The sequence below is a fragment of the Cnephaeus nilssonii genome (genome assembly GCF_951640355.1).
Source record: "Cnephaeus nilssonii genome assembly, chromosome: 6".
Lineage (NCBI taxonomy): Eukaryota > Metazoa > Chordata > Mammalia > Chiroptera > Vespertilionidae > Cnephaeus > Cnephaeus nilssonii.
Genome location: NC_137077.1, coordinates 84,317,251 through 84,344,300, shown reverse-complemented (window position 1 = coordinate 84,344,300; position 27,050 = coordinate 84,317,251).

Here is a 27,050-nt window from a genome sequence, read left to right as displayed (position 1 = left end):
TGTTAGGTTGGTTGGAGGAATAAATGAGATAAGTGGCAGTATTAATCAGAGTGGAGTCAAGTGATATAAATGGTATCTATATATATAAAAGGCTAAGTGACCGACCATCTGTCCATCTGTCCAACCATCTGACCAACTGACCAGCCAGTACATATGATGTGCACTGGCAATTAAAAAATAAACGTTGACTCGCACATGCTGATACATATAAAGCTCTCGCTGGCACCAATTGCATGCATGTGTTTCTCTCGGTGGAAGAACCTTTCATTCCCAATATAAATTACCAATTCCATTAAATTAAACTTCAATTTCTAGACTCAGTATAAAAAGTGAAGTTGCTAAAACCATTAGAAAGACCCAACTTCTCATTATTGATTAATGCACCGTGGTATCCAGTCATGCTATAAACAACATAGGTAGATTACTAAGAAAGATTATGAATTTGAAAGTTGCATTTGGTGGGAAAGTTCTCCTTCTCGGAGGGGATTTTTGAAAATGTCTCACTGTTGTGCCACATGCTATGCGGTCAGCCATAATACAAACAAATTTAAAGTGATGTAGTGTTTGGAGATGTTTCATACAGTTGTCTCTTAAAACAAATATGAGATGAGATGATTCTACTTATAGCGAATAGTTAGTAAAACTTGGAGATGACAAACTTGATAGCAGTTTTCATTTAGGAATGGATATTATTGAAATCCCCTGTGAAATGATTTGTAACAGATCTATTATTGAATCTACCTTTGGAAATAGTATATCTATAGATAATATTAAAAATATATCTAAACGTGTGATTCTTTGTCCAAAATATGAGCACGTTCATAAATTAAATGAAGAAATTTTGGATATACTCGATGGAGATTTTCACACCTATTTGAGTGATGATTCCATTGATTCAATGGATGATGTCTAAAAGGAAAATTTTCCTTTTGAATTTATTAATAGTATTACTCCTTCAGGAATGTCGTGTCATAAATTAAAATTGAAAGTAGGTGCAATCATCATGCTACTGAGAAATCTTTATAGTAAACTAGAGGCCCAATGTATGAATTCATGCACAGGTGGGGTCCAGCCAGCCCTGCCTCCAATTGGGGTGGGAGGGGCAATCATGGGCGGGGCCAGCTACAGGGAGGGGTCACGGGTGGTTGGCTGGCTGGCCCCACCCCTGGTCAAAGGGGACAATTTGCATATTAGCCTTTTATTATATAGGAGGGATCTTTGTAACGGTACTAGATTTATTATCAAAAGATTGCAACTTAACATAATCAAAGCTAAAGTATTAACAGGATCTGCAGAAGGAGAGGTTGTTCTGATTCTAAGAATTGATTTGTCCCCGTCAGACACTGGCTTCCCATTTAAATTAATTCAAAGACAGTTTCTTGTGATGCAACATTTGTGATGACTATTAATAAATCAAAAGGAGAAACTCTAGACAGAGGAGGAATATTCCTACCTAAACCCGTTTTTGAACATGGTCAGTTATATGTTGCTTTCTTTCGAGTGTGTGACGTTAAAGTTAAAGTTGTAAATACTTCATCACAAGGGAAATTAGTCAAGCACTCTGAAAGTGTTTTTACTCTTAATGTGGTATACAGGGAGATATTATAATAAGTTTAATCAATTTATTAGTCATTGTTTTTATCAATGTTGTTTTTATATCATGTTTTTTTGTTTTTATATCATGTCTTTGTTGTTGTTATATCATGTTGTTATTGTTTATATGTTAATCAATTTATATATTATTTTCATTTACATTTTTCTAATTTTCTTTCATCTCTGATACTTCTATTATAGAGAAAGGGCGAATAGCGATATTAAACTATTTCTTCTAATTAATTTCCTTTTGATGTGCACGAATCCATGCACATGGACTAGTCTATAAATATAGGTACAACTACGTCATCAGTAACCATAGTACTAATACAATTTCTTGTCTGCAAAAAAGTCTTTTCAACAACACAATTATAATAACAAGGTGCCTAATAAACCCTTTTCTGGGGGTGAAGATATATTTTTGGGGGATATAGCAGTAGAGTCTCATGGCCCAATCTCAAAGGGTTCTGTAGGAGTAACTTTGTCACCTACTTCTATGTAGGTGGAGTAGAGGGAACAAAGGTAGGAATACTTGCTACACACTTTAGAGGCAGGCATGGGACCACACTCTCTAACATTCTTGGAAACAAAACACTTTTACTGTGATCCTTTCTTTTCTTCTGATATAATAAACTAGAGGCCTGGTGCATGAAAATTCATGCACTGGAGGTGGGGGGTCCCTCAGCCCAGCCTGCCCCCTCTCACAGTCCAGGAGCCCTCAGGAGTGGGAAGTGACCCATCTCACCTCTGCTGCTGCCACTGCCAGCAGCTCAAGCCTCGGCCTGCCCTGGTTACCTGAGCCTCGGGCGGCTGAGGGGACTGGGGGACTCCAGAGTGGCTAGGCCCACCTGAGGGAGGGCCTGGCCTTGCCGCATATCTGCTGCCCCAGTGGGGCTGCGGGGACTGGGTGCCACCATCTTGTGGCTCTGGGCACCACCATCTTTGAGGGTGTGACAGTCAATTAGCATATTCCCTCCTTATTGGCTGTAGGAGCCATCATATTTGTGATGGCATGAGGGTCAATTAGCATATTCCCTCTTTATTAAATAGGATGGGTGACATCAGGCCACAGAGAGCACACATTGTCATGATACATCAATATTACTTTGATATTGTTGTTACTGAGAGGAAATATATAATTGGCCTTTCCTTATTCATGAAACGTTATCATTTGCATGATTTCAGTTTTCATTAATAAGGTATTTGATTGAGAGAGGAAAAATAAACTTTAAGGAAACCACATAATGAGTCATCCATGTGTGGAATCTTAGAATATTTTCTGGTAAAATATGATGGGGTCCTTCCAAATAAGTTAAAAGAGGGAAGAAACAATAGTAAATAATATTAAATATTCCAGTGGAGTTTGGGACACTGAGGTGATTGGGCTATTTGTTTTGTGATGTTCCCCAGGGTTATTTTGCTGAGAGCTTGCCATTAAGTGGTCTAATTGTGTCAGTGGATGGGGCCTTTTCGATTTGCATAATTTCCTCAAGGGACTGCAGCTGCTAATTTGGTGATTAATTATCCATATTACACATTGTTTATTTGACCATGCCTAGATTAATTTCTTTTCCCAGCAAATCACATTCAGATATGAATTTGCATATCTTGATTACATTTTAATGCTTTGGCTATCATTGTCTCTTCCCTGGACACCTCATCAGATTACAGAAGAGTGCTCAAGCAGAGAATGATGGAATGTCTTAAATGACATTGCACATCAGTGGACAGATAATGCACATGACTTATTTTTAATGAAGAATGTGTTTTTTCATAATCATGTGAGTTATGATATCTAATATACAATATATTTTGTGTTTTTACCACTCCATTTTACCTTTATCAACAAATTTTTAAAAGTTTTTATTAACATTTTAAATGTTGTATGACTATGTTTATCTCTTCATATGTCAAAATATTTTATTTCTATTTATCTGCAATCTTGTATTTTGTTGTCAAATACTTTCAAGCTGGGTTAGCATTTAAGGACTCTAAATAGGTAATCTCCCATCCAATTTTTTCCAGATTTGAAAATCACTAGGATTCTAACAGCATTATGCTATAGGTTCCTTTTGGTTAGGGACTGAGACTCAATTTATCTTTCATTTAATTTGTCTAATAGAGTGGCTTTACTGTTGTTACCATTATTGCAAAAGTAGGTGATAATTAATATTCATAGGCATACTGTACTGAGCACTAAACAGGTTCCAGATAGTATTAAGAATTTACTTGCATCATCTCTTTTTAGTTGCTTTACCATCTTATGAAAAGGTATTATTTTCCTTGGTTTTACAGTGAGATACTGAATTTTAGAGACAGGAAGAAATTTGTTCAAGGTAAGACAACTAGAGAATAGTGAAGACAAAATTAGAAACTGTCTCATAGTAGAGCCTGTGCTTTTAAGCAACTGTATGGATGCAAAATGCTAAGTGATAAATGTTCTTTACCAAAATGAATAAATGCTCTTAATCAACAATGAATGGACAATTTTAATCAACTGAATGAGCAGAGAACATAAGTGTATTAATGTTCTTAATCATTAATGAATGAATATTCTTCCCCAATTTTATGGACATAAAACACTGCATGAATAAATGAATGAATGATAGAATACTGTTCTATACCTGAGATGCAATTGTATAAAGACATTCACTTTCAACCCTTCATCTCACTATCAAGGTGGGAACAAACAGGCTCAGGTCCAAGGCTTGCCAGCAGTAAGGGCAGCCAGGTTTGAAGTAATGAGTAGGCTGGGGTGAGCACAGGTATTGTTTGCCTTTCCCTCAGCGCTGCATTTCCCAGACCTCACCCCTGGATGGACCGCAGAGGCTTGGTACTCAAGATACCTGCATAAAGTATAGCCTATTGCCAGCGTTATGGTTTTTAAACCTGCAAGTAAAGAGTAGCAACTACTAAAGAACTCTGCTGGTTCATATGCGGAGAAAATTTTTGATTCACTGGATTACTATTCTCTGTTTTCAGAGGGGTATTATTCAGGCACTTGAAGGCCATTTCCCACATGCCGGTCTCTGACGGAACAGGGTGAGGTCTGCATGAGTTAACCTCAGAGCCTGTCCACTTGCCCACTTTCCCAGGGCAGTTCAAACCATGTTCTAGCTGTGCGGGGGTGTTGTGGAAAACTATTTCACGTCTCTGTACTTCAGTTTCCCCATCTATAAAATGAGAATAATAATGCTATGAACATATTTGTAGTATATTTAACATATAAATTTTAAATTATTATATTATATAGTATTATATAAATTAATATATGCATTATTAAAATAAAAATAGTTTAAAATAATATGTTAATAATAATAATATCATAAAGTTCTTTTTATTTTATTTTTTATTTTTTTAAAATATATTTTATTGATTTTTTACAGAGAGGAAGGGAGAGGGACAGAGAGCTAGAAACATCGATGAGAGAGAAACATCGACCAGCTGCCTCCTGCACACCCCCTACTGGGGATGTGCCCACAACCAATGTACATGCCCTTGACGGGAATCAAACCTGGGACCCTTCAGTCCGCAGACCGATGCTCTATCCACTGAGCCAAACCAGTTTTGGCTCATAGAGTTCTTTTTAAAAAATGTTATTGCTTATCAACTATTTGGACCTTTGCCAAGTACTAAATATGTTAGGTATTATTATTGTCACCAAAGCTCTTACATTTTCGTTCAGTGCTAACTAAAAGCACTCCCATTTTGTACTAAGATAGCCAGTTTAACATTCAATTTCACTACCTCTACTTGCTGATCTTTATGGAATCCATTACTCTTTTCTGCCAAATAAAATAATTATGGAGTTAATCTAGTTATTTAACTGACTTTTATTAAACATTTTCTACATGTGAAAGGACTTGAATCCTGATTGAAAAAATTTGTGATCTAGATAGAAAATTCATCAACACATAGATACAGAATATGCTTTAAATATTATGATGGTGGGAATCTAAAGTTTCCTGGAGGCTGACGAGGGAAATGCTTACCTCTGGGGATCTGTGGAAGAAAAGAAGTTTGAAGGCAGGGGAGGGAAGGGCACTTCCAGACAGATGTCTGTGACCATGAATTTGTCTGTGAATTTATGGAAATTTATGATACCAATATAGTACCAATAAAGCGTTCATTTTGTGTTTAAAAAAGTCTTATCTGCTAAATTTGCACAATGAACTGCTGTTTACTTTTAAAAACAAATTGTTGAAAGAATTTTGACATAATGTTGGAATTTATACAGATCTTCTAAGAACATCTTGTACATGAAGAGTCTCACAGTCTTTCTGCTTCTTCCGTGTATTTCCTGGGCAACTCGGCAAGTAGCATTTGGATGAGGAGGGAGAAGGAAGCCAAGGAATTATCTCAGCATTATCTAATGAGCTGGTGAAAGACCTAGGCTGACACAGACAGACTCTGAGTGTGTACCTTCTAAAGGGATGTCTCAAGATTTTATCACTTATTAAATGTAGCTAAAGGATGGTATGAGTTGTGGGGAGAAGTTTAAAGTAATATCTTAGTTAACTTGAGAATGAAGGATGATGTGGCACTTTTAGATAAGTGAAACTTTGCCCTTTGTGTACTGAAAACATCTCTCTCCTCCTCCTTCTTCTCTCTATCTCTTTCTCTCTCTCTTGGAATTTCAAAATATATTCTACATTGTTTTCTGTTTTTATAGAAGAGTTATGAGTAGAGAGATCTGTGTCAATTTTTTCATCTCTGAAATACAATCATCTGAGTTTTTTTTGTGAAGACCAAATGTAGAAAGGTCCTGGTAGGATCCCTGGCACTCTGTGGGTATGGACTTGCTATAAATTGTATAATGGATCATTACATATCATGGTAGAAAGGATCATCAACTGAGAGTTATGAAACATGGGTTTGATCCCCAGTCTGCCATAGGTAAGCATGAGCCCCTGACAAATTAAACCACCTCTTTGATCTTTCGTTTCTTCAACAATAAAATAGGGGTAAGAATATGCCTCTAAAGGGTTATTCAAAAGATAGAATAAGGTTAATAGATGAAGATGCAATGTGATTACTGAAGTGTAAATTGTTTTTTTTTTAAAGCAAAACTGTAAAGCATCTGTACGAAGAAAATTGAAAATGTGTGTGGTGAAACGGTTTTGGAGCCGATAGACTCCCACTGAATCTTGTCTCTATTTCCCTCTGGATATTTGGAAGGTTTACTTAATTCCTTTGAGCATTAATTTTCTTATCTAAAAGTGGAGGGTCATCGTAAGGACTAAGTAAAAATGTGTGGCAACATTGTATACACAGTGTTGGGTATAAAATAAATGTTCCTTAAATAATTCATTTCTTCCCTTATTCCACCTCTCCTCAACCTGGCTCCCTCCCTCACTCCCTCTTTCCCTGTCTTCCTTCCTTTCCTATTTTCTTCCTTTCCTTCTTTCCTTCTTTCCTTCTTTCCTCCCTCCCTCCCTCCCTTCCTCCCTCCCTCCTTTCCTTCCTTCCTTCCTTCCTTCCTTCCTTCCTTCCTTCCTTCCTTCCTTCCTTCCTTCCTTCCTTCCTTCTTTCCTCCTATACTCTCTTCCCTTCTTTCCACCTTCCCTTCACAAACTCCTGACCAGGAATCACATCCAGTCTCTTATTATCAGTAGTCTCTTATTTAATATTTACCTACCACTTTTGCTCTACGTCTCTGAAAAAAAGTTGGTTTATTTATCTAAAACCTTTAGTCATTCTTGGGCTGCATCTGTTTAGCCCTCCCAAATACTTCCATCATTTATCATGACTTCTACTCACCCTATAGGCTCCAGACAGGCTCAGCTTCCCTACATCAACTCTGCTCATCCTTCTCACCTCCAGCAACCAGGGTTGGTCAGCATAACTGCAGGTTGCCGTGAAATTCTGAGGTACCCTTCACATATTTCTTACTTTGTGACTTTACGTAAACTTCAAAGCTACATAGCAATATCCACACACTCCCTGATGCAAGAGTCAAAGTGACTATTTTAATTATCATAGAAGTTATTTATGGTATCAGTGTGACATTTAGTATAGTCTGCTTTATGCGGTGTGTGTGGGTGTGTGTGTGTGTGTGTGTGTGTGTGTGTGTGTGTGTGTAGTTCTTGACTGTACTTTTTACAGATTTGTCCTCTAAGTTTTAACAAAATTTTGTAAAGCCTATCATATCTAATAAATTTATATTCATTTATTTAACAAATATGTATTGAATAAAGTCTATGTATTAGACATGTTCTAAGCTTAAGGAATTCATCAGTATCCCAAATGAGCATACTTACTTCTCTCATGAAACTTACAGTCTATCAAGGGACAGATAAAAATACATCCTATATAATCCTATATAATAAAAGGCTAATATGCAAATCGACCAAATGGTGAAACGACCAGTTGCTAAAATACACATTGAGCACCAGGGGGCAGACGCTCAATGCAGGAGCTGGGCTCACAGCTGGTGAGCCCAGTGGTGGTGGCAGGAGCCTCTTTCACCTCCGAAGCAGCGCTAAGGACCCCTCAGCAGACATCCCCCAAGGGGTCCCAGACTGTGAGAGAGCGCAGGCCAGGCTGAGGGACCCCCCCCCTCCACTGCATGAATGTCATGCACCGGGCCTCTAGTAAACAAAAAAATAGCCAAGGTAATCCTAGATAGTAAATAAATTACTTTTTCCCTATGACTGTGGTTTCTGCTCTAAAAAAAGGTGAAAATTAGGTATTTTCTATCTGCAGTTTGGAGCTGTTTTAGGGACACCATGAATTTAGATGGTAATGCTTATGTACCCTATTCACCTTACCACTATTGTTAATAACAATAAAAGTGAAAGGACTCCTTAATTAGGTGTCAGCGATCCTCTGTTCTAGCCACAATTTAGACATGACTTAGGTCGCATCAATTATTCTCTCTTACCCTCGGTGTCTTGCTTGTAAAATAAAGGAGTCAGTCTGGATGGTTATAAAGGCTCCCTCCAGCTTAGTATAGTATTTTTCTAAGATCTATGATATTGCTATTTATATCTAGAGGCCCCAACTGATCCATCAAAGTATGCAGAAAATCTTTGAAAAGACACTGTAAATGTCTTCTGGTAAGAGTTTCATTTTAATAACTATTAGGACAACAGGAACACTGTGTCTCTTATTAAATTTGTATGTTCAGATAGTATCTGGTGCTGATTGTATCTTTAGAATATAAATTGCACAATATAGTATAATAAAGCACAGTTTAGAATTGTTTTCATAACAGTGCATGCCATAGTACTTGGCCATAAAATAAGAATGGAAAAGTACATCTTGTTCTGTAAACACATAATTTTCAGCTGTCTAGAAACCGGGTATAGAAAGGAAATTAATAAGAGAAAAACATTTCACAGTATGCATGTGCAGTTTAAAAAAAATATTATGTTCATTGTAGAAAGACAAACGCATAAATGACATTCTTCTAGAATTTGATAACCTAGAAAAATATTTGTATTTTTAAAATTTTGATTTTGCTAATGGTTATCACATGTATTTATTCATTCACTTATTTTTTAATCCTATTATGAAACATTTGTTTAGCAGTCAATATGTACTCAGTTCTACTTTAAGATCAGCTGACGTGTAAATTCATTAGACGTTAAAAGGAAAGGTGGCCACAGAAGCTTGGAAGACATTAAGGATAAGTGAATATCTAGCTAAAGTTGGATACCTTTAATTTGAGTTTGGCCTTCTGTGGGATTAGTTTAAAAGTGATTTTTTCTAGCAGCATTGTTCAATTAACTTTGAGAGGTGATTTGTTACCAATGCCATATGATAGATAAACCGTCTAAACTGGATACAAAATGCTTGATATGGCAATGTTAATCCTCATTCTTGTCATTGGGACTAAAATTATGGGTTTGATTTTTCATGAATCTAGATAATATAATAATGGCATTAATAATATTATCATTTATTGTACACTTAACATATGCCATGGGCTTCATTCTTTGGTTATATAACTATCATTTTACGATATTCTTAGAAGAACATGGGAAAAATGGAAAAGTCATTGTCTTCAAAATGCTAACGCAGAGGCCACAGCTAAAATGGAGTGTGCTAAATGCTGAGAAGGGTGATATGGAAGAACACACTAATGGTAACCAGCCTAGCCTTAGAAAGGTTGAGTGGACAAATTTACTTATTATGCGTCTTGACTGCATAAAATCTTTTAAAGTAGACATGACAATCTATAGTATGCAGGTAAAGCAATTGAAGCCAGAAATTATGTGACTAGACTAAGGTCACACAGCTGGATCTTTAACTCCTGGTTCCAAAGCACGTGCTCTACTGGCTACAACAGAGATTGTGCAATCTCTCTCTTCTTCAGATGTGTGTTTGCTGATGGTCATGGAGAAAATGATTAAGAAGATGTTAGTAGATCAATAAAAAAGCAGAGATACAATGACTATATATATATATATATATATATATATATATATATATATTCACACATACACATATATATATATGTATGTGTGAATATATGAGTGTAAATTTACATATATACAAATATATATATAGTCATTATATATATATAATATATATATATCAAAAAATATATATATATAGTCATTATATATATATATATAATGACTATATATATATATATATATATTTGTATATATGTAAATTTACACTCATATATTCACACATACACATACACATTCTACTTTTTTTGAGTCAGTGTACTCATCCTTATGCCAAAAGCAGTACAGTATAAGAGGAAAATAAATGGGCTCTTAAAGTAAGATGACAGGATTTAAGTTGCATTTCCAGTACACGCAAAGTGAAACTGGCCACTCCCTCCTGTAGAGGCTCTTGTTCCACATCTGTAGAATGATATTAATAAAGATAATATTGACTATCCCTACATGGTGTATATTACACATTCAATAATGTACTTCTAAGTCACTGTAAACATTAAATGTTGTAGAAATATTAGTTTGTTTGAAGGATGGTGATTTGTATGAAATTGTCAGAGCCAATATTAACCTACCAACCTCTATGTTCAGAGTCTAATGTAGAGGCATTTGAGGCAGCAGCAGACATAATAAAAATCAAGTGAATAATTACATTCCTCTTGCTAAAGTATTTTTTGAGATTCATTTTTATACTAATACTAGGGGCCCAGTGCATGAATTCATGCACCTTGAAAGGAACTGTGGGTCACAAGGCTGCAGTGGGCACAGGGGCAGGTCTTGGCCCATCCTCTGTGCCCCCATCTGGCCCCTCCCACCACGGCCCTCAGTCCCCTGTCTGCTGGAAGCCCTGCACCCACCACCACTGCTCCCACATGATGATGGTGCCGGCCTTGCTTGCACGCTGACGGTGATTTTGGCTGGCGCCAGCAGCGGGTGCAAGCAGTGCTGGCACCTTCAGCGGGTGTGAGCAGAGGCCACTGCCCCGATCACCCCTCAGGAGTAAGGGGAGGTGGAGAAGCCCTCAGGGGCGATCAGGGCCAGCAGCCACGGCTCAGACCCACTGATGGTGCCGAGTGATTGGGACCAGTGCCTGGTGCCAGCAGCGGGTGTGAGCACTGGGCAGGACCGTGGCACACAGGAGCAAAGAATTTTCAATAACCACCAGAGGTTCACCCCAATGACGGCGACCAGTGCCCTGCCTTGGTCTGGCATCCCTGCTCACCTCCTCCACCATCCCGCGACAGCCGATGCCCACCATGTTCTGCACGCGTGCCCTGGTGGTCAGCGCACGTCATAGTGACCAGTTGTTTAGTTGTTACACTGTTAGGTCTACTTGCATATTAGCCTTTTATTATATAGGATATAGAGTAATATAGATTAATAACATTTTTTATGCAAAAGACAAGCTCTATGTTGTTAGATTCAGTGGTTATGTCGTAGGTTTTACCTTACCTATCCGGAGCTTTGACACAGTGATGACTCCCTGCCTACCTACCCCTATCTTTATAGACACTCCTTCTCAAATCTTTCTTAGTGATTCCTTATCATCCCCCTTTTCTCTAAAAGCAAGAAGTACCTGGAATCAGGCCATGGACCTCTTCTCTTCCCAGTCTATGTTTACCACCTTGGTGATCTCATCCACTCTGATGACTTTTCCATTTAGATCTTGAACAGTTATTTCTCCAGCACAGACTTTATTCCTCAGCTTGAAACTTATATATCTAATGGTTGATTTGGCATCTCTACTTGGATATCAAAAAGGCATTTCAAATTTAACATGACTTAAACTGACCTAATGAGATTACTATTGTTCACTCTACTTGTCCTTCAATCTTCCCTCATTTAAATTAATAAAACAGCATTTATTTAGTTGTCAGGCCAGTAACTTTCATGTAACCCTTGACCCATTTCTTTCCTTCGAATGCAAAGTGATCCATCACCATATTTGTTTGACTCTACTTTCATAATTTGACCAGCTCTCAGTTCCAGTGCTGCCGTCAAAATTATCCTCACCTTGTATCTAGATTACATGGGAACCTACCTACCTGCTGTCCTTGCTTCTACCCTTGTCAACACAGCTCTTCTCAACACAGCTGCCTAAGCATGTCTTTCAAAATGGAAGTCAGAGAATGGCCTTTATTTGCTTAAAATTTTCCAATAATTTCCCATTCCATTTAAAATAAAAGTCAAAGTTTTAACAACAATACACATGACTTTCATCATTTGCAGCTCCTCACCCCCATCTCTCTGACCTCCTTGGTGTTTTTAAATCCCAGTTTGCTGTACTCCCCCTTTCTGCTCCTTGAAGCCCCAGTACCCTTCTTTGGGACATTTGAGCTCACTGTCTCCTCTACCCAGAATGACTTTGCACTGATGCAGGGGAGACAGGATGGTGGCTTGCACCATGTATGGTGGAGAACTGGGAGGATTTTGACACAACATGAAGATCGAGACTATGTGATTTGATGGCAGACTAAATCGGGAATGCAAGAGATGGTAGAAATCACAAATGCCACCTAGGGTTTGTAGCGCTTACTGAGGTAGAAAACACTTGGGGAAGGTAAAGTTTGTGGAATGTTGAAATTCTGAGTTCATTTTAGACATCTTTATTTTTATGTTAGATATCCAAAGAATAATGTTAAATGGGCAATTATTGGAAGAGATTGAAGTTCAGAGGAAAAACAAACTATAGATAAAAACAATTGAAAATATAACCATACAGAAAGGAGAGAGCTGCTAGGTGTACCTATCAGACACTGTACCCACCAAGAAAATGTAGTGAAAGCAAGAGCAGAAGATCTGTCAGGCATGGCAGAATTTATGTTGGACACAATCTAATCAATTTGAATGTTTATTTCATGGAGTCTTATGAACATACACACACTCAGACACAAGGCAGCTGGCTGTATCCAGTTCCAATTTTCACTATGTCTCAAGGCCTGGGGCCCTTAGCTCAGGGCCATTGAATTTTGCTGATAATAAAACAGTGTTGGAGCAAGTGGGACATCACACAGCATCATGCACATTTGGGAGAGGGAGAGATACAGTTCTCATTGATGTGATCAATTAATTAATGATAATATATTTCTCCATCAGAACTAAGAACCTGTATTTCCAACGCCCTCTGAGTATTTGAAAACATTAAGTCAAATAAGAAGGCCTGGAACTTACAACATAAATGGTTCCTAGACAGTGAATGCAAGTCCAACTTTGTGAGGGTGGCACTTCTTTTGTTGCTAGCAGCTTGTGTCAAAATCTTCTACTAGTATTATGTCAACCCATTCTCTTTCTTAATAAGACAAAACATATATGTCCTGAAAATAGTTTCCTTGATGTTTCATTGGTCCTTTTCTTCAATATGTAAAATGTTTTATATATTGGATTCGCATGGATTCAGTAGGTCTTATCCTGCTTTTATGCGATCAAAAGTTTCTCAATGTGTGAATCACTTTTTCTTATTTTTTTCATCACCCCTGATTACTTTGGCTCAGTGCATACAGGCTTAGTGTGATGTCAATGTCAATTGGACTTTGCTGCCATGGTGAGATTATGAGTTTTGGTCATTATTGTAAGAAATCTCATTTATAATAAGAAATATTGGGAAAATGAGAAGTCACAAGCAGAGATATAATAAATTTAGGTGTTGCTTTGACATCACATATACTGTATATGGTGAATGCTAGTTGTTATTGTTATCACTCCATATTATAAGCTTGTGTTTAACATATAATTTATTCATCCAACAACTAGTGAGGAGGCTTTAGAGTTTGGATACACAATGGTTAAGGAACAGACACTAGGTCTACCAGTAAGCTTTTCAGGCAGACAATAAGCAAGTAAAGAAAACAAAAACAAAACAAAAATAAAAAACTGGAAAAAAATAACAAATTACAACTTCTGAGGGATACAAAAAAGATAGAATAAGAGATGGCACTTGCTTAGGTAGACTGACCAGGAATAGCATTTCAGAGAAAGTGACAATTAAATTAAAACTTGGAAGTTTAAAAAAATAGTCAACTGTTTAAATATTCAGGGAAGTAGGAGAGTGATCTAAGACTGGAGAAGTGAAGTGAGTAAAATTCCTGAGATAGGTATATTAGGGAAGATTAAGACATTTGTGGTGAAGAGGTGAGAGACAAGTAAGTGAAGGTAAAAATGGAACCAGATGAGGTTGGAAGGCAAGTAAGGTCTTTAAATCTTGTAAGTTTATTAGTGTTTTATCTTGGAAGTAGAGCAGACAACAGTGAATGCTGGCCTTACAAGTAAGTATAGAGCTTGCCTCTTCTGGTAAAATTCTTTTTAGCATTTATTATTTAGTACCAATTGATATGTTATGCAAGTGCATATTCTCTATGAGCTTTATGATTAACTTTATCTTGAAAATTATTAATTTACTTATCTTTTCTGCACAACTACCATATTATATTTTTTAAACCTAAAAGCTTAGATCATAAGAAGTAGCTAATGTAAACATTAGAGCCAAAGAGGCCTGGGTTCATATATTGGTAAGTAGTTAGCTGTGTGACCTTTTGATAGTTAATCTCTCTGAGCCTCAGTTTCATCAGCAATAAAACAGGGATAATAATATTTACTTAATCAAGTTGTTGGAATTAGTTGAGATGGATGAAGATGATGATGATGACAAAGAAGAAGAAGAAGATTACTGCCAGTGTTCCCTTTACTGCTGCTGAATAAAATCACTTTCCTCTTTACTTGAGAATGCATTTTTTTATCATAAGTTTAAAATTTTATCTTTAAAAATGGTAAGGTGTGAACAAAGTTTATTTATATGTTCTTTGGGGAACCAACAGAATATAAATAGCCCTTCCCGCGCCATCCAATGGGAAGGCAAAAAGTGTATACAGAGTTATAAAGGGTGTTTGAGATTCCTCCTCAATTAGGAAAAGCAATTCAAAGAATTACAGAAATAAAGCTTATCACACATTTATGTATATCATTGTTTTCTTTATTTTTTCTATATATTAGAGCAGATAAAGCAGCAGAGAGGAAGCAGAGAAATTACAAGAGAATATGAAGCATTTCTCCTGATCATGAAAAGGATTGTGAAACTGTCATTCTAGAGAAAGGACAAAGATACAAAAAAGTTGTCCCCAAAGATGTGTCCTTACACTGTAGTGAAGCTTTGGAGCTGAACATCTGAATATATGGAGGGTTTCTTTTGAAACTAAAGACACAAATTTGGAATATGAATGGAGGACTGCCTGCCTAATGTTATTTGGAAGAAATTCTGCTTTGGTTGGTGGTATTTTAAAAGGGGGGACAACTCAAATTGAAAATAGCTATTTAGTGGTGAAGAATTAATTCTAACATCTTAGTTTGGGAAAAGCAAATTGGTAAGTTGAGTAAGTAGAAATTTCTTAGAAATTATCTAGACAGTGTTTGGTCACTGGACAGGGCAGATAGGTAACCCTACAGGTGACTAGTACTGAACATTCACAAGGGAAGTGATCCTGAGGAATTTGCAGACAGAGCAGGTTCAGTCTGAGAGGCAAACCCAAATGACAAAGTCTCTAATAATGTAAGCAGAAATGGAGACTACAAGATTTGCTATTTTAAAGCAGTTATAAATTCTATTTCAACATTAGGTGAAATTTATTACATACTCACTACTTGTTAAGTCAGAAACATCTACACTAATAAAAGAGAAATATGCAAATTGACCATACCTCCATGACACCCATCAGCCAATCAGCAGTGAGCATGCAAATTAACCCAACAAAGATGGCAGGTTAATTTCCATATGCAGGCATGGTGTAGCCAGGCAGGGTGGGATGCCTGCTATGAGGGGGAGGGTGGGGAGCGGAAGGAGCTACAGGAGCTGTGCTCCAGCTGGGAGTGAAGCCAGGGGAAGGAAGGCCTATTCTTGCATGAATCTTCATGCAACAGGCCTCTAGTATACAGATAAAAAAGAATCGTACCTGTCCAGGACAGACTGCACATAAATAAATAATTGCAATACAATAAGAAGTACTGAGTGTACATTTTATGTCTTCAGAACACCTTCAAAAAACGTCAACAATTTCGTGCTAAAACATAGCTTATACCTTGATCTGATTCTCTTGTTACTCTAAAGTACATATGCATACACACACACACACATGTGTACAGTAAACATACATATGTGTGTGCACTGATATACAGTATATTATGTCGCCATGCTTCCTTGTGGTAATTAAAAAAGACCCTTTGGAAATAGAATATTTGTGACTCTATAACCTGGTTCTAAAACTTATTAGCTGTGTGATATTATAACAAGTTACTTATCCTCCCTGCATTTTCATTTCTTCACATATGGAACAGGGCATTTTAGTATTTATCTCAGAACCTTTTAAAGATTACATAAGATAATGCTGGTCAAGCATTGGGCATTGCCTGACACAGGTGTGTGTGCAAGAAATATTAGCTATTACTTTTATTGCTGTTATTGTTTTTATTTTTTGTAATAATAGCAGCAGTTTTATAAAATCAAGGTAACTAAAAGCTAACTCAATGGCTATTGCTCTTCTATCTTAGAGGACACATCTTGAGAAGATCTTTCTCAAACTTTCATTGCATCAAGAATAGAAACATTTCTGTGTCACTTAAGTGTCCAGCAGTGATCTTACTGTTATATAAGTATTAATTCATTTAATCCACATAACAATGAGATAACAACTATTATTATTATACAGTGTCACATTGTACTAACATGGACATTCCTATACTAACCATTGAATGCAAGGAAAGGCAATTTCCAGAAAATCAGTAAAAAAGATGATCTCATAAATAATTCATTCTCTTTGTCATTGAAAAACAGATTCAGATTATACTACAACTTTTCAATTTTTCTTTAGTAATATATTATGATCATTTTTCTATGTTATTACTTATAAATCCATCTCATTCTTTCTAAAGTTTATAGTTTTCAGTTTTGCAAGATGAAGTATGGAAAGAGGTGATGGGTTACACAACAATATAAATTCACTTAATACCACTGAACCATACACTTAACAATGGTTAATTACTATGTGTATTTTACTATAATAAAGAATTGGAAAAATTGTTTATAGAATTTTAAGGATATACTATATTTTGTTTAAACTATCTTATATTAAAATATTTTGATTATTTCAAAATCTAAGTTTAATGAACAATACTGCAATGAATATCACAATAAATTTCTTCGAACACCCATTTTCTGTAAAACATGATAATAAAATAATAGCTTCCACTTTTTGAGTGCTTACTATGTGCCAGACAATGTGCTAAGTACTTTATGTAGATAATCTGAGTTGAATCCCACACTAACCCTGTAAAGTTGATATTCCCTGCCCACTCTCCCCAGATTATGCAGATTGTTTCTTGCACTGGGCACTTGTCGAAGTGGCAACTTGGGCCTAATATCCAACTTGAACTTCTTTCACTAAACCTTGGCCTAAGTTATTTTAGGAGAAAGAAGGGAGATTTATTCTAAAATGCCTAAAGAAACATTCTGGTTACCAAACTTCACGTCCCTAGGTTGCTTTCATCCAGAGGGAACGATTTGTTCTAATATGTACCAAGGCATTTTATGAGAACAATTTGTTCTAATATGCAGCAAAGCATTTTATGGGCCAGCAGTGGCCCTGAAGGTCCCCCTGACTTGTAAATTACAGAGTCAGGGTTGAATTCAGGAAGTCTCACATGAGAACCCTACACTGAATTACTAGAACCAGTGCCTTCTGTAGAAGTATATTCCCAGAAATGCAATGGCTAAGTTAAAGGGCAGACACATTGAAAATGTTGAGTTTCTTCCCAAAAGGGTATTACTATTTACTTTTCACCAACAGTTTCTTAGAATGGCTTTTTGGCTCTTTCCTCACACCCTAGGTAATCTTGGATATCACAATTCCTTTTTATATTTGTTAGGTTTTTATTATAGTGCAAATAGTTGCCAGACACTGCTACATTTTTTTTCCTGGAAAAAGTCATTGTTGTTATTTTAATCAATCCCTGGTACTGATACTTTTCTGTTATTTGACTTTTTGTACTAAAAGGAAAAGTATATATTTTTTTTAATTTTGGAAAATTGAAGTTGGGATTGCATTGATTTTTTTCTGTCTGAGTTATTTGATTTGATATCTGAAAATATCATAGCTCTACTGATACACTTGATAAAGAGATTTGATTATACAAAGACAGACTTCTTTTGGATGATATTTTGAAGTTTGTGAAAGCAGATATAGATACTAAAATGGTTTACTGTACTTTTAAAGGCCTTTTGATCAGTCGCTAAGCCATTTCCCTTGGTATGAAAAAAATCAATTTTATTAGAATATTTGCCAACCATAAGCTGTATCTACAGTATATGTGCTTTATATTAAGCTACTTCAAAGCCTGTGCTAATAGAATCATCAAGGCTTTCCAGTCCAAGCATACTTATAAATTGCTAGTGTGTCCTTTTATCTTTCAAGATCTTCTGATGTGGAGAATGGATAAAAGTTTGGAACCATTTTTAAAGACTTAAAATTTAATCCATGGAGATGCAGAATTTATTTTTATTACTTTCACTCAAATGTGTGTTTTTTTTATTAGATTAGTTCAAACATTATCTCTCATTTTAATGTGTCCCATGCATTCACATTTTAATTCTGTTTACCATCTTTTGGTGCCCAGTAAACGTGTAGCTCCACTAAAAAGTTAGATTTCACTCTCAGTTAAACAGAATGACTCAGAAAAGGTAGGAAAGTGGAGGCCAGTTGTTCCTAATCTCTCCTAGGAATTAGCTCTGGGTACCCCAAAGGAAGAAGAAATCTCCTCTTCCTCCACCCCCAAACTCCTTTTCTCTTTGTCATTTAACTCTTTAATTAAAATGGAAAATGGAAAGGGCAGGATATCTGACACTTACAAAAAGCATGGTTCACTCTGCTAACACAATGGCAATAATAACTAATACTTATTAAGAGTACAACACCAAATATGTTTTCATGTATTGACCTCTTTTATCCTTTGCATCCTATTTTTCAAATGAGAAAACAGGCATAGACAGATTTTTTTTTAATGTCTAAAATCAAATAGAATTGAACCAAGTACATTGGTCCATCTCTCTTAATCATTATACTGCAAAGAAGGAAATTTAAGTAAGTCAGGGTCCACTTTTAACTACGTTTTCTGGAGATAAATGTAATTAAGTGTCATGAGTTTTTATTTGTTATGACACTTTTACACCACACCATTCCTGTGCTGCTCTTAAGACTCAGTTCTGCCTGTGTTGGTTTCAGTAAAATGAAGGAGAGATCATGTATAGATAGACATACAACTGGGTTAAATTATGGTTTGTTAGCAAAAATCACCTTGCAGAAATTGTCTATAATCAACTAATTTTAAATAAAAAGAGACTTTTTTTTAGATTGATCAAGAGTGGGAAGAGAAAGGAGAAAGAAAAATATTCAAGAATTCCATCAGAGTATATCATATTTTAGCACAAGAATAAAAGTTAATATGTGCCTAAGACACACCAAGGGAAGATAATTCCTTTCAGTGAAGTTTTTTTTTTAACAAAGTCCTCATTCATTTACATAAAATCTTTCTAGTTAAGCCCTAAGAGTAATGATAGTAATGGTGGTAGTACTAGTTGAGTAATACCTAAGCATGGAATTTAAATCAGACATATCTGATTATGAAAACCTTCACTCACAATTTTTGGGATCTTAGGGAAATTAATTTCTTCCAGTCCTAACTTCTTTATATAAAATGAGCATAATAAAATCTACCTCACAAGATAAGAATAGGTGAGATAATTAATATAATCATCTGGAATGTACCTGACATATAGAAGGTTCTTAATATCCGTAATAAATGTTAATTTCCCTTTCTTACTTTTCTTCTTATTCTCTTCACCCCCTCTTTCTTTTCTCTTTGTTATCCAATTTCTTCAATTAGAATGAAAAGAGTAGGGTGTCATAGTTTCTAAAAGTTTTGTTCACTCAATACTGGCATGTTGCTGCCCATATCTCCTGTACCAGCTACTCCCAACACTTAAAAAACAATTACTGAGTGCTCTTTGTAGGCTCAGAATGACCCTTTGAGCCTTATATAAGGATCTCCTTGTAAAAATGTATTCAGTTTGCCATTTCCTTCAAATGCATATCATGGAAACCAACATTTACAAATTCAGTAGTAAAAGCAGAATGTAATAAATCTCTCTACGTCTAAGATTTTCATTCTTATGAGTTTTCTTTAGAGAGTTCCCTTAGGACGTTTGTATTTCTCTTGAGCCTCATGAACAAAGGACTGTGCTTGTTTTCATTTGGAGACTGAGTTAATGTATTAGGGTTAGATATGTCTAGTAATCATAAGTAGTTTTTGTTAATAAGTAAAAGTTTTCATCACCTCTTAGGCTGTTAACATTTTTTTTTTTTTTACAAAAGATAAAGCAAATGAAACAATATGGCAAATGAAGAGTGCACATCAATTCTTATTGGGAACAATGCCACTCATGGCCACACAAACAATCTGACTGAGGCTGTGTCCTACTTCAGGCACAGAGATAGAAATTAGATCAGTTGGATCCCAGTAATTGCAAGCAACAAAAACTGATTCTAGCTAATGCATGCAAAGAAAAAAAGGATATCAGTTAGCTAGATGATGAGAAGAGCAATAAGCAGGGTAATTAGAAGGGTGATGAGAATTCTAGGCTAGCATTAAACTCCTAGAAAGATTAGCCTTGAGGAATTTCAGTGGGTCTAGATAACAATAACTACTCATAATGAACATACTCCAACTGACATTTTTTTCTGCCCTTATAGCATGCTTCTCAAGATTTAAAGTCTTCAAAGAGAGAATCTGATTGAACTTGTTGGGTTAGGGGGTAGGGAGTGAACATCCTACATAATAAAAGGGAAGTATGCAAATTAACCATCACTCCGCTACACCCATGATTGGGCCAGCAGGAGGCGCGGGGGCGGGACTTGGGGTGCCAATCGCGCTGGCAGGAGGAGCTGGGAGCGGAGACTCGCGAGTGATCCCTGGCAAGCCGAGCCAGCTTGGGCTGGGGGTGTCTCAGGCTGCCAGGGCCTCGCCCCCAAGCACGATGACTCTCAAGCCACGTCAGTTTGGGCTGGGGTCTCAGGCCGCCAGGCCACGTCCCCAAGCCGCGCGATGGCTGGCAAGCCACACTGGCTTGGGCTGGGGTCTCAGGCCGCCAGGCCATGCCCCCTGTCCCCGCGAGTGATCCCTGGCAAGCCGCACAGGCTGGGCTGGGGTCTCAGGCAGCCAGGCCTCGCCCCCAAGCCTAGCTGCTTGGGCTGGGGTCTCAGACCGCCAGGGCCTGGCACCCAAGCCGCATGATCCCTGGCCGAGGCGGCTGCCTGGGCTGGGGTCTCATTCCTGCAGGGCCGGGCACCCAACTGCATGATCACCCAGCCAGCAGCAACTGCAGGGTGGTGTACCCCCACCAAGCTATCTTCAGGCCAGTGAAGGCAGCCTGGGCTGGAGACGCACACCCCCACGGGGCTATCCACAGCCAGGCTGAGATGGCAGCCTGGGCAGGGGTCTCACCCTGGCCAGGGCCCCATCCCCTGCCAGCGGTGGCAGCCTGGGGTCCCAACCATTGAGTCACACCAGCCAGGCAGATATGGAGGAATCTTAAATGTTTCTTTTTTTTATTATATATATTTTATTGATTTTTTACAGAGAGGAAGGGAAAGGGATAGAGAGCTAGAAACATCTATGAGAGAGAAACATTGATCAGCTGCCTCCTGCACACTCCCCACTGGGTATGTGCCCCCAACCAAGGTACATGCCCTTGACTAGAATCGAACCTGGGACCCTTGATTCTGCAGGCCAATGCTTCATCCATCCGCTGAGCCAAAACAGTTAGGACTGTCCAATATGCTAAAGAAAAAACCCTATCTAATAAAGAGGGTATATGCAAGGGAGGGCATTTGGGGGTGATCGGGGTATCAGGGGCTGGCAGGGAAGTGGTTAGGGGGTGATCAGGCTGTCAGGCATAGCGGTTAGGGGCAATCAGGAAGGCAGGCAGGTGAGTAGTTGAGAGCCAGCAGTCCTAGATTGTGAAGGGGATGTCCGACTGCCTGTTTAGGCCCGATCCATAGGATCGGGCCTAAACAGGCAGTCGGACATCCCCCAAGGGGTCCCAGATTGGAGAGGGTGCAGGTTGGGCTGAGACACACACACCCGTGCACGAATTTCGTGCACCGGGCCTCTAGTATTGAATAAGAGTCCCACCATGGCTGCATCATGGAGGCACACTAATTCCTTAAAGTACAAAAAGGAGAGGAAGTAGTACTTAGCCAAGCACAAATGAGAAAGAAATTCCATCATGGAAGACAAAGAGTCCTTCCTGGCAATGATTCAATTATTTAGAACCATATTTATATATAAAGTTTTATACAAATTTTATAACAATTTTTCAAAAGTAAAGTATCATTTAGATTTAATGTAGAATGATGTATAATAAAACTTACTGAATAAGCCATGATTTTTAGTCATTTTTAGCCATGATAGGAATAAAAATTTATTCCACAATTCTGGCTCTGCCAACCAGCTGTGTGACTTTGGGTCAATAACATTATTTTTCTGGATATCCAATTTCTTACCTACTTAAAATGAAAAAAAAAATGGATGAAGATCTCTCTCAGATATCAATTATAGCACAAGAATTATCCCTGGACTGCACTTGCTTTTCAACCCTAACCTAAACTGATAAGGTGAGTAGTTTATGGTCATGCTTTCAAGCTTTGGTCATAGTGAGCTGAGTTAGCTTTCTTGATTAACTCATCTTGTTCCAATAAAAAAAGAAATTCTATAATTATTCTTGGCAAGCATCCAAAAATATGCCTCACTATCCAGTTCCAATTAATAATGTGTGACTTGTTAAAAACAGATTTTGTTCATTTGAAGGTTTTAATAGCACCCACTTTCAACTTAGTTCTCTTGGGAAAATATTTAGCATGCATTTAACCAGCTTGACACATACAACTAATTAATTTGTCTAAAGCAAATTATTATATGAATCATAAACAAAAAGCGAAAATTGAAATAGTGCCAAAACTCAAGCTTGAGGTACTTTATACTTAAATAACCTGAAGTTTTTGTTTTGTTTTCTATTTCTACTAAGTAAGGTGGATAGATTAATGTGTGTCATTGTCAGATAGGAAACTCACATATAAAAATGGGTGTTTTTATGTATTTTTGGAACTGAAAGAGCTTTCAAAAATATGATATAGAAGTATATCTAAATGACACAGTTCAAATAATGATGAACAGGTAAAAAACTAACATGAGCTGTGCCTAACTCACTAGCCCAAACCTAAGGTAGAATATTTGCATAACAGACTTATTAAATACTAAATACTTTTTATTTCTTGGTTGGAGTATTAATTTATTTTAATAAATCTGGGGAAATGGAAGCTGGTTATATTCTAGTATAAAGTTAGAAATAGTCCCCCAAAGTGGAAGAGAACCAGATGCAATGAGAGGCAGAGAAGTACAAAGACAGGCTTTTAATTGTAATGTTACCCCACTCCCTGCCTGCCACCAGTATTTCCTTCAGAAGATCATTGCCCAGCTAAAAATTAATGCAAGAAGGCAGAATAGTATGCTAATAGCATCTAGCTGAGGTGAGTTGCAGATAACAACAAGTGTAGGTAGACTGACTGGCCACTGCCACTTATTACTTTTTTTCCACTTCTTTTTCTAAAACTGAAGGTGAGAAAATTATATCCCAGTAAGATAATATTGGTGGAGGTTCAAGGAGTTTCCTGGTGTGGGAAAGTTTATAAAGACTCTTTACTTTGAGGAAGACTCTTTACTTTGAGGCACAGTTATTCCCAATTCCAAAACTTATGGGAGGCTGCTAAGTAGGGTCTCAGCTGCTTTACTCCTTCTTCCCATGCTCATCATCAGCCCAGTGACTAATATGTCCAAAATCATAACAACTTATCTGAGGAAAGACAATCTCTCTGGAAGAAAGATAACACATTCAACAGCTTGCATGAGAAAAAGCAGAATTTCTTGACCAGATGGAAAAAGAATTTAAAAAATATATCTTCAAAGATATAAAGAAAGACATTTGTATAACAGGAGTTATAAAAAAGAACTAATTCAAAATACTGGGTATGAGATATATAACAATTTGAACAAATAACTCAATAAATAGATTAAACAGCAGAAACAACACGACCAAATAAGAAATTAATGAATTGAAAGATGAGATCTAGAAGCTCTTAAGGAAGTCTGAGAAAGGGATCAATAAGGGATAAAGAGATGGAGAATAAAAATGGAGAGTTAAGACAAATGGAGGCTAGAAAAAAATCTCAGCAGATATATAATGGATTTTCCATAAGAGAGTGAAAAAAATAAACAATGAATAAATGGGAGGAAATAGTTTAAGAAATAATTTACCTAATTTTTTTCAGATTAAAGGAATGAAATAAATTATTTTGAGAGAAGTAGAATGTCAAACAAAAATGAATAAATAGAACAATGTAATACTAACAAAAACTCTTAAAAAGATTAAAGTAAATTTTAAGAATATAATTTCTTTGAAGGGGGAAGGGGAGGCTCTAAAAGCTTACAAGAAAATAGATTGCTTTCATAGATACAAAACTTAGATTGATATCAGACTTCTCATTTTTTTTAAAGTAAGGATACAATGAAATAATACTTTGAAAGAAAAAATGTAACATATGATTTTTTATTTGTCTAACTTCATTAAAATGTGAGAGTAACATATGCTTATTCTCAGGCATATAAGACCTCAGAAGCTTTACAAAAGGAAGATACATTTTAAAAGGAATCTCAGAAGTATGTAATTAAAAACAAGAGTAAGTATTCTAGGAGGATGTGACAATATATAAGGAAGTAAGGATGAGTAAATAATTTATTGGAATTTTATATTTTCTTTAAAAAATATGCCCTAAAATGTATACATATGATGATCCAGAACTAAAATTATATGGCACAAACATGAGGCATGAGTAGGACACATTGCTAGGTGCTTATATTTTCTATGAAAAAGACATAAATAAGAATACATTTTAAAATTGATATGAAATATCAATATGAAATACGAGTCTTTAATGAAGTCCAATTTTTAAAAGTATAAACATATTTGTAACTTTTAAATGAATAATACACTTAAAAAAAGAGAAAAAAACAAGAGAAAAGGCCTGGCCTGCCCTGCCTTCTTCACAAGTGGAGTACCTGTCTAGTCCCACCTCCTCCACAAGCTGATATGTGGCCAGCCTGGACACACAGACCTGCCACTCTGTCCAGGCATGGACCCAGCACCCATGGACAACTGCCCCCCACTGCCTTGATATGGTGTTCCCACACCTGCCACTATGACTCAAATCCCTCGGCCCCCAGATGCACAGACCTGCTACTGCAAACTGGAACACCTAACCTGGCACCACTAGAAAACTGGACCCACTGTTGAAACCTGGTGAGATTAGTCACTCCCAGATGCATGGGCCTTCCCCTGTGACTCGACCTGCCTCACCCAGTGCCACAGATATCAGACAGATAAAATGGGGAAACAAAGAAACCATCCCAAAATGAAAGAAAAGGAGGAATCACTAGAAAAGGAACTAAATGAAATGTAGGTAAGCAATTTGTGAGATAAAGAATTCAAAGTAATGGTTATAAAGGGGCTCCAACAACTTTGTGGTACCACAAGCAATTTAATTAGAACTATAAGGAACTTAATGAGAAATACACTGTGGGGAAGCATGAGACTTGGTTGGAAAGTTTATAAGGAGAACATTCTGAGAAAAGGGAAGTGTGTGGAAGACCACCTACCCTGTTTATTGGAATTCCAAGTTAGGGGAGACTTAGGGGAGTGCCAAAGGTGGTGCCCCTAATTATTCCTTGACCTTTCCAAACAAGTCTGTGCACCAGCAGACCCCCAGGTGTTTACTGGAGTCCTTATGCTTAATCTTTTGCGTTAAAGGACACTACAAACACATGTGTCCTCCCAAGATTACTTACTTTACTGATTGTATCTAAACTTTATCTCAATCTGCTGCTACAATAAAAGCATAACGAGACAGGCAATTGAGGCTGCCTGGTTCCTTTATCCAGGCAGTCCCTTGGCCCTCTCTTTCACAGCAACTGTTGTGTTGGAGTGATACATTCATCCATCATTCAGAGTCTGCTGGTCTGCCCAGGCAATATACCAGCATAAAAAAGAGGTAGAAATCATTAATAAGAATCAATTGGAAATGAAGAATGACATAGGTGAACAAAAAAATAGCCTGGAGAGCATGAAACAGACTGACAAATTTCAGAGGAAAGGCAGGGGTGGGTGGAGTTGGGTGGGGAGAGAGTAGTGAGGGAACTTATATGCATATATGCATAGCCCATGGACACAGACAATAGCATGGTGAAGGCCTGTGAGGGGCAGGTGAAGGGTGTAGGGGGTCAATGGGAGAAAAAAAAATAACAAGTGGGACATCAGTGATACTTTAAACAATAAAGATAAATTAAAGAGAAGAAAAAAAGAGAGAGAGAATACCCTGTAGGGAATGAACAGTAGACTAGAAGAAGCCAAAGGACCAAAACAGTGAATTGGAAGACAAGGTAGAAAAAATATCCATTTGGAGCAGGAATTGGAAAAATGTTAAAAACAGGAGAAGAGTTTAAGGGAGCTTTGGGACAGCATGAAATATACCAACATCCACATTGTAGGGGTACCAGAAGGAGAAGCATTTGAGTAAGGAATAGAGACCATGTTTGAAGAAATAATGACAGAAAACTTCCCTGACTTTGTAAAGGAAAATGTCACACAAGTGCATAAAATACAGAGAGATCCACTGAAGGTGAACCCAAAAAGATTCACACCAAGACACATCATTATTAAAATGGAGAATGTTAAAGACAAAGAATCTTAAAGGCTGCAAAAAAAGAGATACAAAATTACCTGCAAGGGAGTTCCCATTAGATTGGCAGCTGATTTCTCAACAGAAACATTTCAGGCCAGAAGGGAGTTGCAAGAAGTATGCAAAGTAATGAAAAGCAAGGGACTGAATCCAAGACTAC